Here is a 13,388-nt window from a genome sequence, read left to right as displayed (position 1 = left end):
GCCAATACATTTGATGTAATCTCCTTAGAATACATTTCGTATATGATATATAAAGGGCAAACTTAATTTGTTATCTTTTACATCGTGTAAAGAAACAAATGTCCAGGGTATGCTAAATAAGAGATAAAGTAATCTAAAGAAGATTAGATTCGGGAGACCTTTAATCTCTAACTGTAGCATCCCAAAATGTTCCTAATCATAGGTTATCAAATGGGCATTGATAAACCGTCAAGATTAGCGCATATTATGTATGCTCAATTGGGAGGATGGTTAGTCTCAAACCATTTGTGTAGTTGACACTAATACAAGTATGTGGGTGCTCATTAGTGAATGAGTACACTGAACGCGATCAACCGTAGTTCTCGTATGGAGTATTTATCTACATGTCAAATGAGAACTCATAGTTGCAATAATGCAAATTAGTCCTTAGACCTGAGGCATCATGGTTGTCCTATGATGCGTTATTGATCTTTGATAGCTCTTAAAGGCAAGCCGTAAAATATTTGTCTTAAGTGTTGTTGGGATCTCTTAATTCATCATAGGGGCATGTGAATGTACAATAAGGAATCTCTACTTTCGATAAAGAAGGAGAATGTTTCAAGATGTGATTCAGTAAATCTTTGGCCAAAGTATTTTGAGCTTGATTTAGAAAGTTGTTCTTAATCATGTTCTTTTGAATCACATGAGGTTATAAATCATATTAGGGGTTTGACATAAACAATCCGTACCCTAATAATATGATTTGAAACATTGTATAAGAGAAGGACCGTATTGCATTGCAATTCCAACTGAATAGGTTCTTCATCTATTCTGGTTAGCTCGGGTAGCCTTGATATATTGCTAGATGTCACTCTTGGCTTGTGGAAGTCCTAGGATTGATTGTGATCGATCCAAATAAAGGAAGAATTAAAAAGGGGGTTTTAATTCCAGTTGGTTAGAAAGAGTTCTAATATTTTCCCACTGCCTTGCTAATTAGAACCTAATGGATCGCACACCTTAAATGGTTAACTTTGAGTAATACAAATGAGAATGAGGAAATCAATTTGATTGATTTGATGTGGATGATTTACTACGTGTAAAAACGTATTTGGGCTAAGTAATAGTTAACGGAAAGCCCAAATGGTTGGGTATCAAGTCCAAGGGCTTAAGACACCTAAATATTATGGTTTAAGTGTCATAAGGCCCAATTTTGGAAGCCCAATGGGGTTTGGCCGAAAATGCTTAAGTGAATGTGTATGGGAATTGTTTCCATAAGCTCATTAACACACAAACACAATCCAACATCAACCAAATGGGTTTGGAAGATCAAAGAGAGAAAAAAAGAGAGTTTTCAAGAGCGAAACACTTTCATCTTTCAAAGTGGTTTAGATTGAAACCAATCTTGAGAATCTTGCACTAGCATCCAAGTATTCTCAAGATACTTCTTCTCATCTCAAGGTTCCATTGGTGTGGAGACTTAGAGGCCATATACTTTTGTGGCTCACATGGAGGAGAAAGATCAAGGAGCAAAGATCAAAGATCAAAGAGGAGATCAACAAAGAGGAAATCATCAAGAGAAGACCAAATACAAATTGGTTCATATAATTGCTTCAAGGGTAATTAGATCTTATCCTTTCTCTTGAATTTTCATTTATGAAAAACATATCAATGTTCATGGCTTAAGATACTTGGAAGAAGTTTTGTTTTTGGATTTAAACAACCACCTTAGACTTCCGCTGCGATTAATTTGATTAAATGCATGTTTAATATTCAAATGAACTTTGGAAAAATGTTTTGAAATTCCTACACCCGCACCGTTTCCAGCCCTAATATATTCACTAACAATTAAGAGTTTATTTATACTTTCATTAAATACAACATAAGATTTTGTGGTATCCACTAGTGTAAATATTTTAAATTGAAGATCAAGTTTAGTCATTGTATTCATATAGGGTCAAGGAGTGTAGTTGTAAAAAATCATCAAAATCGGAGTTAAAATAACCGTTAAATCGTGATTTTTGTTTATAACCATCGAAAAGTTTTGTCCCATTACGTGATCTCTGAATATTTATTTTTTCTGATTTTTGGGGTATACGATCTTGAAGTATAAACAAACAAATTTGACGGTTGGATCGTTGAAACTAGTTTCATAGAATACATATCCCATGAAAACAATATATTCACTAACAATTAAGAGTTTATTTATACTTTTATTAAATATAACATAAGATTTTGTGGTATCTACTAGTGTAAATACTTTAAATTGACGATCGAATGTAGTCACTGTATTCATATAGGGTCAAGAAGTGTAGCTGTAAAAAATCATCAAAATCAGAGTTGAAATAACCGTTAAATCTTGATTTTTCTTTTATAACCGTCGAAATATTTTGTCCCATTAATTGATCTCTTAATGTTTATTTTTTCTGAATTTTGGCGTATATGATCTCGAAGTATAAACAAACAAGTTTGACGGTTGGATCGTTGAGTAGCTTTAAATTTGTTTATTTTGAACGTATAACACTTAAGAAATTGAATAGTATATATATTTATTAGTAGCTTTAAATTTTTTTAAAAAATTTGGGAGGGCCAAAAAATGGGAATTTTTTTAAAAAAAATTTACAACTTTGCGCGACCAATATATAATATTTCGTCGCGCAAAGTATACTTTAAAAATTTGGGCGGGTACCAAAAATGGGAAATTTAAAAAAAAAAAAAATTACGACTTTGCGCGACCAATATATAGTGTTTCGTCGCGCAAAGTATACTTTAAAAATTTGGGCGGGTACCAAAAATGGGAATTTAAAAAAAAAAATTTCGACTTTGCGCGACCAATATATAATTATTCGTCACGCAAAGTATTCTCTAAAAATTTGGCGGGTACCAAAAATGGGAAATTAAAATAAAAAAAAATTACGACTTTGCGCGACCAATATATGTTTTTCGTCGCGCAAAGTATACTCTAAAAATTTGGGCGGGTACCAAAAATGGGAAATTTTTTTTAAAAAAAATTTACGACTTTGCGCGACCAATATATATTTTTCGTCGCGCAAAGTTTGCTCTAAGAATTTGGGCGGGGTACCCAAAATGGGAATTAAAAAAAATAATAAAATTTCGACTTTGCGCGACCAATATATAATTATTCGTCGCGCAAAGTATATATTCTAAAAATTTGGCGGGCACAAAAAATAGGATTTTTAAAAAAAATTTCAACTTTGCGCGACCAATATATAAGTATTCATCGCGCAAAGTATTCTCTAAAAAATTGGCGGGCACCAAAAATGCGATGCGGGAATATTTTGGTCGCGCAAAAGTTTGGGCGACCAGAAATTCGTTGCCCAAAACTGAAAAAATTTGGCGGGCACCGAAAATGGGAATTTTTTTTTAAAATTTTTTTTAAACACTTTGCGCGACGAATATATTATTTCGTCGCGCAAAGTGATACGTTCTTTAAAAGCAAAATAACTCCTCCACCATTTTCTCAATGTCTTCTAAATCCTACCATTTCTCTCTCTTTCCCACTCCCCAAATCCTACCATTTCTCTCACTTAATCTCTCATCTCTCTCTTCACTATCTCTCTCTCTCTCTCTCACTCACTCTCTCATCTCTCTTTTCATCATCTCTCACTCTCACTCACTCTCTCATCTCTCTCTCACTATCTTCTCTAATTCTCTCACACTCACTTCTCTGTAAATTTTAATTTTTTTTTCATTAATATGTGTTTTTGGAGTTAGTTTTGAGTTTATGCCAATTATTTGTCATTATTTTATGTTATTGTTTTGTTATTTGACAATATTTGTTTTTTTTTTTTTTGTAGGGAATTGTTGAGGCTAAAGTTGAGGATTTGATATAAGATGCTTGTAGATTTTATTATTGTACTTTGTTAATTTAAGTGTACATTTTGAATATTATGTATATTGGATAATTTGACCACTATTTTTCTTATGTAATTTTATTTTGAATATGTCAATTTAAATTAAAGTAATTAAGAAAAATAAAATCATACAATTAAATTAAATTAAAAAAATTAATATAATGAAATTGATATAAGAGAAATAATAATAAAAAATGTCAAAAACCTTGCGCGACAAAATATTTCGTCGCGCAGACTATTAAATTAGTTTATTTTAGTTTAAAATTTTCAAAAAATAAAAAAATAAAAAAAATGAATAATTCGTCGCGCAAACCTTTGCGCGACGTTAACATTCGTCGCGCAAAGTACATTTGCGCAGCATTAACTTTCGTCGCTCAAAGTTGATAATATTCGTCGCGCAAAGTAGATAATATTCGTCGCGTAAAGTAATTAGTATTCGTCGCGCAAAGTTGTTATTTTCCATCGCGCAAAATTGTTATTTTCGTCGCGCAAAGTCGTCATGATTCGTCGCGCAAGTTGTTATCCTTCGTGCGCAAAGTGGCTTTGTGCGACGAAGAATTTTAGTCGTCGCGCAAACCCTTTCTTTACGAGTTTTGCGCGACCAAAATTTCGTCGCGCAAACTTTGCGCGACGAAATTTTCCTTTGCACGACCAAAAATCATTCGTCGCGCAAAGTGTTTTTTGTAGTAGTGATTCTACCATGTCAATACTAGCTAAATAAATAGTATAACGTGAACAATTTTTTTTGATAATTTTGATACAATGTTGTAGATTATTTTTTAAATTAAAAAGAAATACTTGGATATATAACTAAAGGGCTGTATTTTTTCTCATATTCTAATATAATCATATGACCCTTAATATTTTCTGGAAAAAACGATTTTCATCGATGGAAAGCAATGGATGAGAGATAGAGTTGTATTGCTTTGGGCGAACAAGGCTTGAATTAGTGGGATATTTATAAGCAATTAAGCAGCGTCTGGCTGATCAAAGGATCAAGTAAATTATTATGTCCAGTTAATATAACATTATTTTATGACTAAACATGTTCATTTATTAGGTGTGACATGAAATGGGCACACCCGAAGATTATGCATAATCAATTGCCAATCAAGTGATATATATATATATATATATTGGAAATACAATCAATAGATGCTGATCATGTTACACATGATCAAATATTATATTGCCTATACAATAAATATTAATACTAGGTTTTTCTATTCGTTGACGTTATAGTGAAATATTTGATGAGTTACAAAGAAAAATCAGGGGGGAAGAATTAAAAAAAAAAAAAAAGAATGTGCTTGTAACACCCCGACTCTAATTTAAATGACCGCTACTTTTACGTAGATCGTACTGAGATAAGTCCGTACACACGTAGTGGGCTCAAATTGGAGTTGTAACGAGGAAGTTACGATCAAAATAAACCCAGTGGCATAACCGTAATTTTTTTGAAATGGTTTTAATAAATGCTTTTTATCACAAAATGTCCCTAATGTTTGCGAAACTATCAGATTGCATCCTTAAATTTTTTGTATCACTTGTGGTCCCTAACGTTAATATGGGTGCTCTTAAATAATCCATCCGTAAAAAAAATCGTTAAATCCCCATTTTATGAGGGATATAATCGTCAAATCAATCCCTTTTGACCTCTTCAACCCCTCATACCCATTTGCCGCCAATTTGGAACCATTTCCCTCCATTTCTTGTTGGAATTGGAGGGCAACTAAAGCTGAAGTTCCATTTTCACATGCTAAAAGAATGTCTTACTCTGGACAAAGAACAAGCGATGAAAATGGAAGGGAAGAACATGACCAAATTGCACTATAAACAACACACATTGAACAAATTGAATAAACTAAACTACCAACCACTGTGAACAAATTGAACCAACTGCATACATCAAAAACCACTTCCATACATAAAAAAATCACTTTCAATTACATCATCAACCACATTCAATTCCATCACATTAACCCCTACATGACTTCCATAAAAAATCACTTCCATACATACAAAAATCCTAGACCACTTCCATCAAAAACTACTTTTAGTTCCATCACTTTAACCCCTCGAAAGCTTCCATCAAAAACCTTAGACCACTTTCCAATTACAGTTCCATAAAACATCATCTCAAACTCTCCATGGCCTTCCTTTCTTTGTTGAAGACTTTAATTTCCTTCTTTGGACAGTTTGTGATGTTGAGGCTTGCTGGGATGAAGAATTGTGTGCAGTAGGAGGTTGTGATCCCACTTGAGGTGCTGGAGAGGGTTGTGAAAACCTGACAACTACTAGAGAAGGTGAGAAGGTAAAAGGGAGTTGATCTGACGATTATATCCCTCATAAAATTGGGGATTTAACTATTTTTTTTACGGAGGGACTATTTGAGAGCACCCATATTAACATTAGGGACCACGAGTGATACAAAAAAAATTTAAGGATGCAATCTGAGAGTTTCGCAAACTTCAGGGACGTTTTGTGATAAAAAGCCTTTAATAAAACCTGAAAATCTCTCTCTCTCTCTCTCTCTCCCCCCCCCCCTCTGGTTCTCACGACAGCAGCCCCCTCTCCCATTTTTTTTTTCACACAGCCGGTGGCTCCACCGCCGCCATTCTTGGCGGCACCGGTCCCAAAAGGACTGCTTCACGTCCCTCTTCCTGCCCCACCCCAGCTCAGCCACGATCCGCCGTTCGTTTCGCCGGAAAACGCAAAAATCCGGCCCGTGTTTGTGAGTTTTTCACGGAGGTCATTCGGACGCCTCCGACCACCAAATCTTTCGAACTTGGTATGTTTTCTCATCCTCTCAATGCATTCTAGCTACTGGTTGTGTTGTTTAGGAGAAATTTTTGCGTTTTGGTGGTCAAATAAGCGATGGAAGTTTGGCCAGTTTCAGCCCCCGATTCCGGCCACTTCCGGTGACTTTTTAGGGTTGGTCCAACAACAAAAGTTGCTCCACTCAATGTGTTGATTATGTAGGTATAAGTCTTTACTGGTGCTTTGGAGTTTTTCTGATCGCCGGAAATCGCTTTGGTCACCCACTCGCTACCCGCGCGTAGGTCACTTTTTGGTCGGTCTTTGAGTTCTAAAATGATCCCCATGTCGTCCCGAGCAAGACGGTATGCTTAGATTTGAATTTGGTTATCTATTGATCGTCGATCGGATATCGCATATTAGGGGTTATCTGGGTTTGACATGTTCGGACCGTTGGATCGACTCCATTTCAATATATATTGATCTAGGCATCCCTAGGATCGTGTAGGATTTCGCGGATCGTGAATCGAAGCCCCGAATGTTCTGATTCCATAACATAAAGTTTGCGTTAAACGACAATCATCTGATCATGCAATCGTGAGCGATCAGACCATTCGTTTTGGACCAAACTTGCAGGACATGTATTATGAACCCTGTTGAACTCGTAGGAACTTTTGAATCGTAAAGCAGAGGTCGTGGGTACCGTGGGCCCAGTTGACCCATTTTGGAAAAGTTTGACCGCCCGGTTGACCGAGCGTCTTCCAAGGCTATTCCATCTTCCAAAACACGTAGTTGGACCTTAGGAACGTCTCATTCCTCATGCCTTTACTTGAAACCCGGGAAACTAGGATTTTAATTTAAAGTTCTCGTTCGAAGCATTCTTTATTAATTTCGTACTCGTATTCCAAAATAGGTGCTCCGACCACATGAACGCAGCAGGCGGGACCCTCTCAGAGTCAAGTAACGTGGGACTATTTGTGAGTGGACTTTGTTTTAAATTAATAAGCATGGATTTATGATGGAAAAGTTTTGCATATTGATTTAATGGTTTATTGAATATGTTATATGTTCAATAGTTGAATTTAATATTTTTAAAAAGTATTTGCAATATAATTGGGTTTTGGCATATTTGAGTATCTTGAGTTTATATATATTGGATTTTGAGAATTTCTATCAATGTTTGACTATGTGTGGGGTACGTGGGATGTTGGTTTGAGATTGTGAAAAGAGAGTGGATTATAGTTATGTCAGTTTGAAGTGCTATAAGCACTACCCTATGTACCTCCCCGGATTTGGAACTTCGGCTTTGGAACTTGAGATACTTGGATATGTTGGAACCCGGGCACCCTTGACGGGGTGTTTCATAGACCCTTAGTGGGGTAGCCTACACGCGTAGGACTTGTCACAGGCATACGAGTATTGAGGATTCTGCTGTACGTGCTGGTGAGCTTAGTCCCAGTTGGACGGCTCGTTCCCTAGCCACATGGTCAATTAAGGATTCTTCCATGTGGACTAGTTAAACATCCCCTAGTTGGATTGTTTCCCCGCTACAATCTAGGTGATGTTACTTATATAAAATAATATATATTATATCTCTCGACGAGGATACTTCCTCGTTCACCGTGCCATTGGGCATATATATATGGTTTTGACGGTTTTGAATGCATATGGTTTTCGGCATTGTTTTCTAAATAGTGGGGGTTATATTATGTTGGTTTCAACTGTGAACTGAACTTTATTTTTGTCCACTCTCACTTTTCTGTTTTGCGCCCCCCAGCCAATAGTTGACTGAACTGAGCAGAAGAGCCGGGTCGCGAGCTTCCGAATTCCCGAGCTTACGTAGCATGAACTTTTAGTCCTTTCTAATCTGTTGAACTACCTTTTCTTTTGTAAACTAAATTCTCTAGATATGCTCTGTTATCGCCCGTACTAGGGTTGATTGTAAAGTCGGAGCCTAATATGTAAACTATTTGAATCTTGCTGTTGCATGCTGCTATTTGGTGTTTTAAATGTGTTTTTAACAGGTTGAAAATTTTGGGTAAAGTTAAATTTTCAGGGGAGACTCTGCCGAAATTTCTGCAGAAAGTCTCGGTTCTTAGTAAGTGGGCCCGACATCGGTTTGATGCCGGAAATACCATGGGATTCGTCCCGGATTCCGAGGGATTCGGATTAACGGCTTGAATGTGGAGTATTTTTGCTCTGATGTTATGTAGAAGATTGGGAATCTTATTGGCACCACTGTAAAGGTAGATGCTCATACCATGAGTCAAGCTCGAGGTAAATTTGTTAGAGTCTGTGTTGAACTTGATTTAGCTAAACCTCTAACCCCCTTTCATTGAGGTGGAAGGTCATTCTTATGGGGTTGTGTACGAGGGAATGTAAATTGGTCTGTTTTGAATGTGGGTGTTATGGTCATGGTAGAGACTCCTACCCTCTCATATTGCAAGCCACAAAACATGAGTCAAATTCAGGTCATGCTGAGAATATGGAGGTTAATACTTTGGATAAGAGTGGTGATCTTTGTGTTAATAATCCTGTTACTAAAGATGCTGAGATTCTAGCTAAGATGCATGGTCAGTGGATGTTAATGAAACCAAGAAGTTTTAATAAAAAGAAGGTGGTGAGTGATTCAAGGAAGGCTTCTGAGTTAGATAAATTGAACTCAAACGAGTCTGGGTCTAAGGATGCTGATATCTTCTCTGGGTCTAGGTTCAATGTTCTCTTTGAGAAGGATAGTGGAAAGGATGATATGGATGAAGGAAACATGCATCTAATGCTTAGGAAATGAACTTTAGCCACAACCTATACAACAAAAACATTCTAAATGGCGGATTCATTTTGTTTATACTAGTTGAGCTAAACCTTTTTCATTTTAAACCAAGTATCTTAGCCTAGTCTCTTTGAATACAAATAGAAAAGGGAAAAAAAGGAAATAGATCTTTACCCTTCATGACCTTTTCTTGATTTCTCAAGAATGAACACCTTTGTTGGAAATGTCTTTTCTTTCTCTTGATTTTGACTCCTTCACCTTAAGGCTCCAAGATTGGAGTCCTCTACCTCACCACACCAAATGCTCCTAGAGATGAAGAGAAAGCAATCAAGAAGTACAGATGCTAGTCTACTTCTTGATTGGACCAATTTTTGATTTATTGAAGATGAGATATAAAGATGATCACTCATCAACCAAAATAGGAAACCAAAAACCCTAGCTAGGTTTTCTCCAACACTTAGCTTATATAGGACAACACAAAAAGGCAATGGGTGGGTATTTGGGGCTCCATTTTGGTCCATGGGTCATGTCATCTTATGCCACTTATCCCTTGGGCCTAATAGCCTTTTTGGGTTATTTTGTCCCTTTCCTTTTAAATCATATTTAAAAGCCCAATCTAATATTTCTACATGTCAATATTAATTCCATAATTAATCTTTTTATTATAATTTAACTATAAAATGAAAATTATAGTCTTACTTAATTGACCCAGTCTTTGACTTTGGTCAATTGCTCCGGTTAACATGTTGACTTTTGACCGTTGACTTTGACATTTTATTATCAAGCATTCACTTGTGTCTCCTCATTTCAGTTCTCCTTATTTGTACCTCTAATCACATTCTTTGGGTATGCAGATCCGTATGTTCCTTTTAGCAAGGTAGTGGGTTAACTCAACTCCTTAGAGATGATATACGAATTAAATCCCACAATTAAATTCTTCCTATTAATAAAGGTTAATTGAAACCTTTTAAGACATCCACAAACCATGGTTGTCGCCTAGCAGCAAGTCACGATTATCCGAGCTAAACGAGACGTTGTGAAAGAACCTATTCAAATTGGATTGACCATGCAATTGAATCCTTCTCTTATGTCAATATCCTAATGTGAATCATTCCTTTTATATGATTATCCTGGTAAGATTTGAAGACTTCTTCTTTCAAGTCTTATCCATTACTCTGCGCAGAGATTTGACCAATCATATCTTGGAGTATTCTCTCTCATTTACTGAAAGTAGAGATTCCTTGTTGTACATTCATTTGCTTCCATGACTCTATTGAGAATCCTGATGAACACCTTTAAGCTATGCCTAATTCAGCATGGCCATATAGTGCCCTCAAACATTAACAACATAGCCACAAAACATCTATGATGCCTCAACTCTAAGGATTAGTTTGCACCATTGCAATTTATGAGTTCCGGCTTGACATGTGAGTAAAGACTTCCATGCTGCAACTCATGTGTTGGATCGCGTTCACTGTACTTGTTCTTCTACAAGCACCTACACACATATCGATGTGTCTCCACACTTAATGACTTGAGACCTTACCATTCCCTACATATAGAGACGATACTGTGTGTACTAGTCTTTTCGGAATATTGACACCCAATCAATATTCCTATTTCAGGACTTAGGGATGATGAGAAGTCTCCATGTATGCAATCTCATTACATAGCTCTCATATCCACTTGTGTATTCCTTGGACTATGGTTGTTCTACATATTGAAAGATAATATAGGATGATTTAATATATAAAACAACCTTTCTTGTCCATTGATAACATAATATTTCTTTTATCAAAGATGTCCTTAACTCTAACTATAACATAATTAGTTGGCTTTAAGGGTATATTTCTAACAATGGAAGGGTTTACTCCTGTCAGCTCAAGAAGGAATGTGAAGTCTATCACTCATTATGGTTCTGGTCTATCTTCTAAGGCTAAATCTTATGGAAAGTAGCCTTCTCATCCTCGTGAGTTTTTACCTTGGGTTTTTAAAACGCCTTTGGAAGACATCACTAATGCTTCATTGTCCAAAGTGGGAGGTGTTCTGGTTATTGGTGACCTTAATTTGAGGAAGCCTTTGAGGATTAAAGTGGGGGTTAAACCTTTTAATGCTCAAGGTTTTGATACTGTGGGGCTGCAAATTAGTGGTTATGAGGTTCAAGATGACATTCGTGGGATTTTCTCGTTTAATGTTGTTGGTTCTCCTTTTTCTGATTCTTCTTTGGGCAAGGTTGGCCTGGTTAATGGTCATAACCCACTTGATATTAGCCAAATGAAGCTGCATGAAGTTGAGTCGTCTGGTGTGAGTGTTGCCTCTGATGATATGGATCAACATGGGGATTTCATTGATTCTGGTGCGTCTGAAATTGGTCTACCTACTGGTATGGCTTGTGAGCATGAAGTCTCTGCTCTTGAGGCAGAGCTATTGCATATTTAGGATTTTTCCTAAGTTCTTCCTTTCTTTCTACTTTTATTATGATGATTGTGTCTTGGAATGTGAGGGGTGTTGGTAAGGCTAGATGTGCTAGTACTATTAAGGATCTTAAGAAGATTTATGCCATTGATATTTTTGTTGTGCTTGAGCCTAGGATTAGTGGACCTAGTGATCTCAATGTAGCTAAGAATTTGGGGTTTTCTCATTACCATATTGTGGATGCTATTGATTTTTCGGTGGGGTGTTTGGCTTTTGTGGAATGGGAGTTCTGTCACTCTTAATGTCATTGCCTATTCTAGCCAATCCATTACTGCTCTTGTTTGTTTAGGGACTCATTGGTGGTTGCTCACTGTGGTTTATGCTAATCCTTGTCCTAGGATTAGAGAGTCTCTTTGGCGGTATTTTGATGGTCTTGCTCAAGCTTCTAACTTTCTGTGGCTTATCCTTGGAAATTTTAATGACATTGTGTGTGCTAAGGAGAAATGTGGCGGTAATTTGGATAATGGTGGTCAGAGTTTCATTGAATGGATTGATCGTAATTATCTTGTTGACTTAGGCATCCAATCACAAGTTGACACGTGGATAGAGGAAGATTCTTTAGGTCAATAATTGTGTTAATTAAATCCGATTTAATTAACCAATTATCCTTGATTTATGATAGGAATATCTCCCAAAATCAAGGATCCAATTTCCAGCAAATCTCTTCGATATGATCTAGTCATTTCAGGGAAAGATAATTCCCTTCCATTTGGGATAATTTTGTCACTACTGCTCCTTTTTTTTGGTAGTGACAAAATTATCAATTTGTGTCCTTTATGTTTTTTTTAATCATAATTAGTCCTTAAGGTTAACAACCGTGCTCACAAGTAGTCCTTGTCAAGAGGTTCCGTTAGGAGTTATGGTAGTTTGTTGGCATAGAATGTTTATGGAGCCAATTTATCTAATAAACTAGTGTCACATGGATTTAAATTTTTTAATAGTCTAAATTTTTTTTTTTAAATGTTGTCTATCTAGTATTTTGTACCATTTAATAGAAAATTCATCAAACTTACAAATTAAAAAAGAAGAAGATATTTTAAAAAAAATTTAAATTATAATGTTTGATGAACTCGTACTGTATTTTCATAATATGACCACTTAATTTATGGTTTTCATTTTAGTGCTTTAATTCTTCAAGCACCATGATTGTCTATATTTTTGGTCATAATTAGATTCCTTAACTCTCCGTTTGGATGAAGGAAAATAACTCGAAATTTAGCTAAAAGTCGGGAATTTTAGAGGAGAAATTGACAATTCCATTGTTTGTTTGGCAACTTGAGCGCGTAATTTATTAAATGACGCGCAGAAAAAATTGTGGAAATTAGAGCATCAAATTCTAAGTTCAATTTCCACAAAAATAGGCGTAATTTCACAATTCCTACTGTGCCATTTAAAAAATTTGACATACATAAATCCAAACACTGAAATCTTCAATTGCCAGAAATAGAAATGATGGAAATCTAAATTCCATCAATTTAGAATTCTATGTCATTTTCAATTCATTCATCCAAACAAAGGGTAATGATGTTAAATTT

This window comes from Prunus avium, chromosome 4, assembly GCF_965620075.1.
Source record: "Prunus avium chromosome 4, drPruAviu1.hap1.1, whole genome shotgun sequence".
Taxonomy (NCBI): Eukaryota; Viridiplantae; Streptophyta; class Magnoliopsida; order Rosales; family Rosaceae; genus Prunus; species Prunus avium.
Note: the sequence above shows the minus strand (reverse complement) of the source record.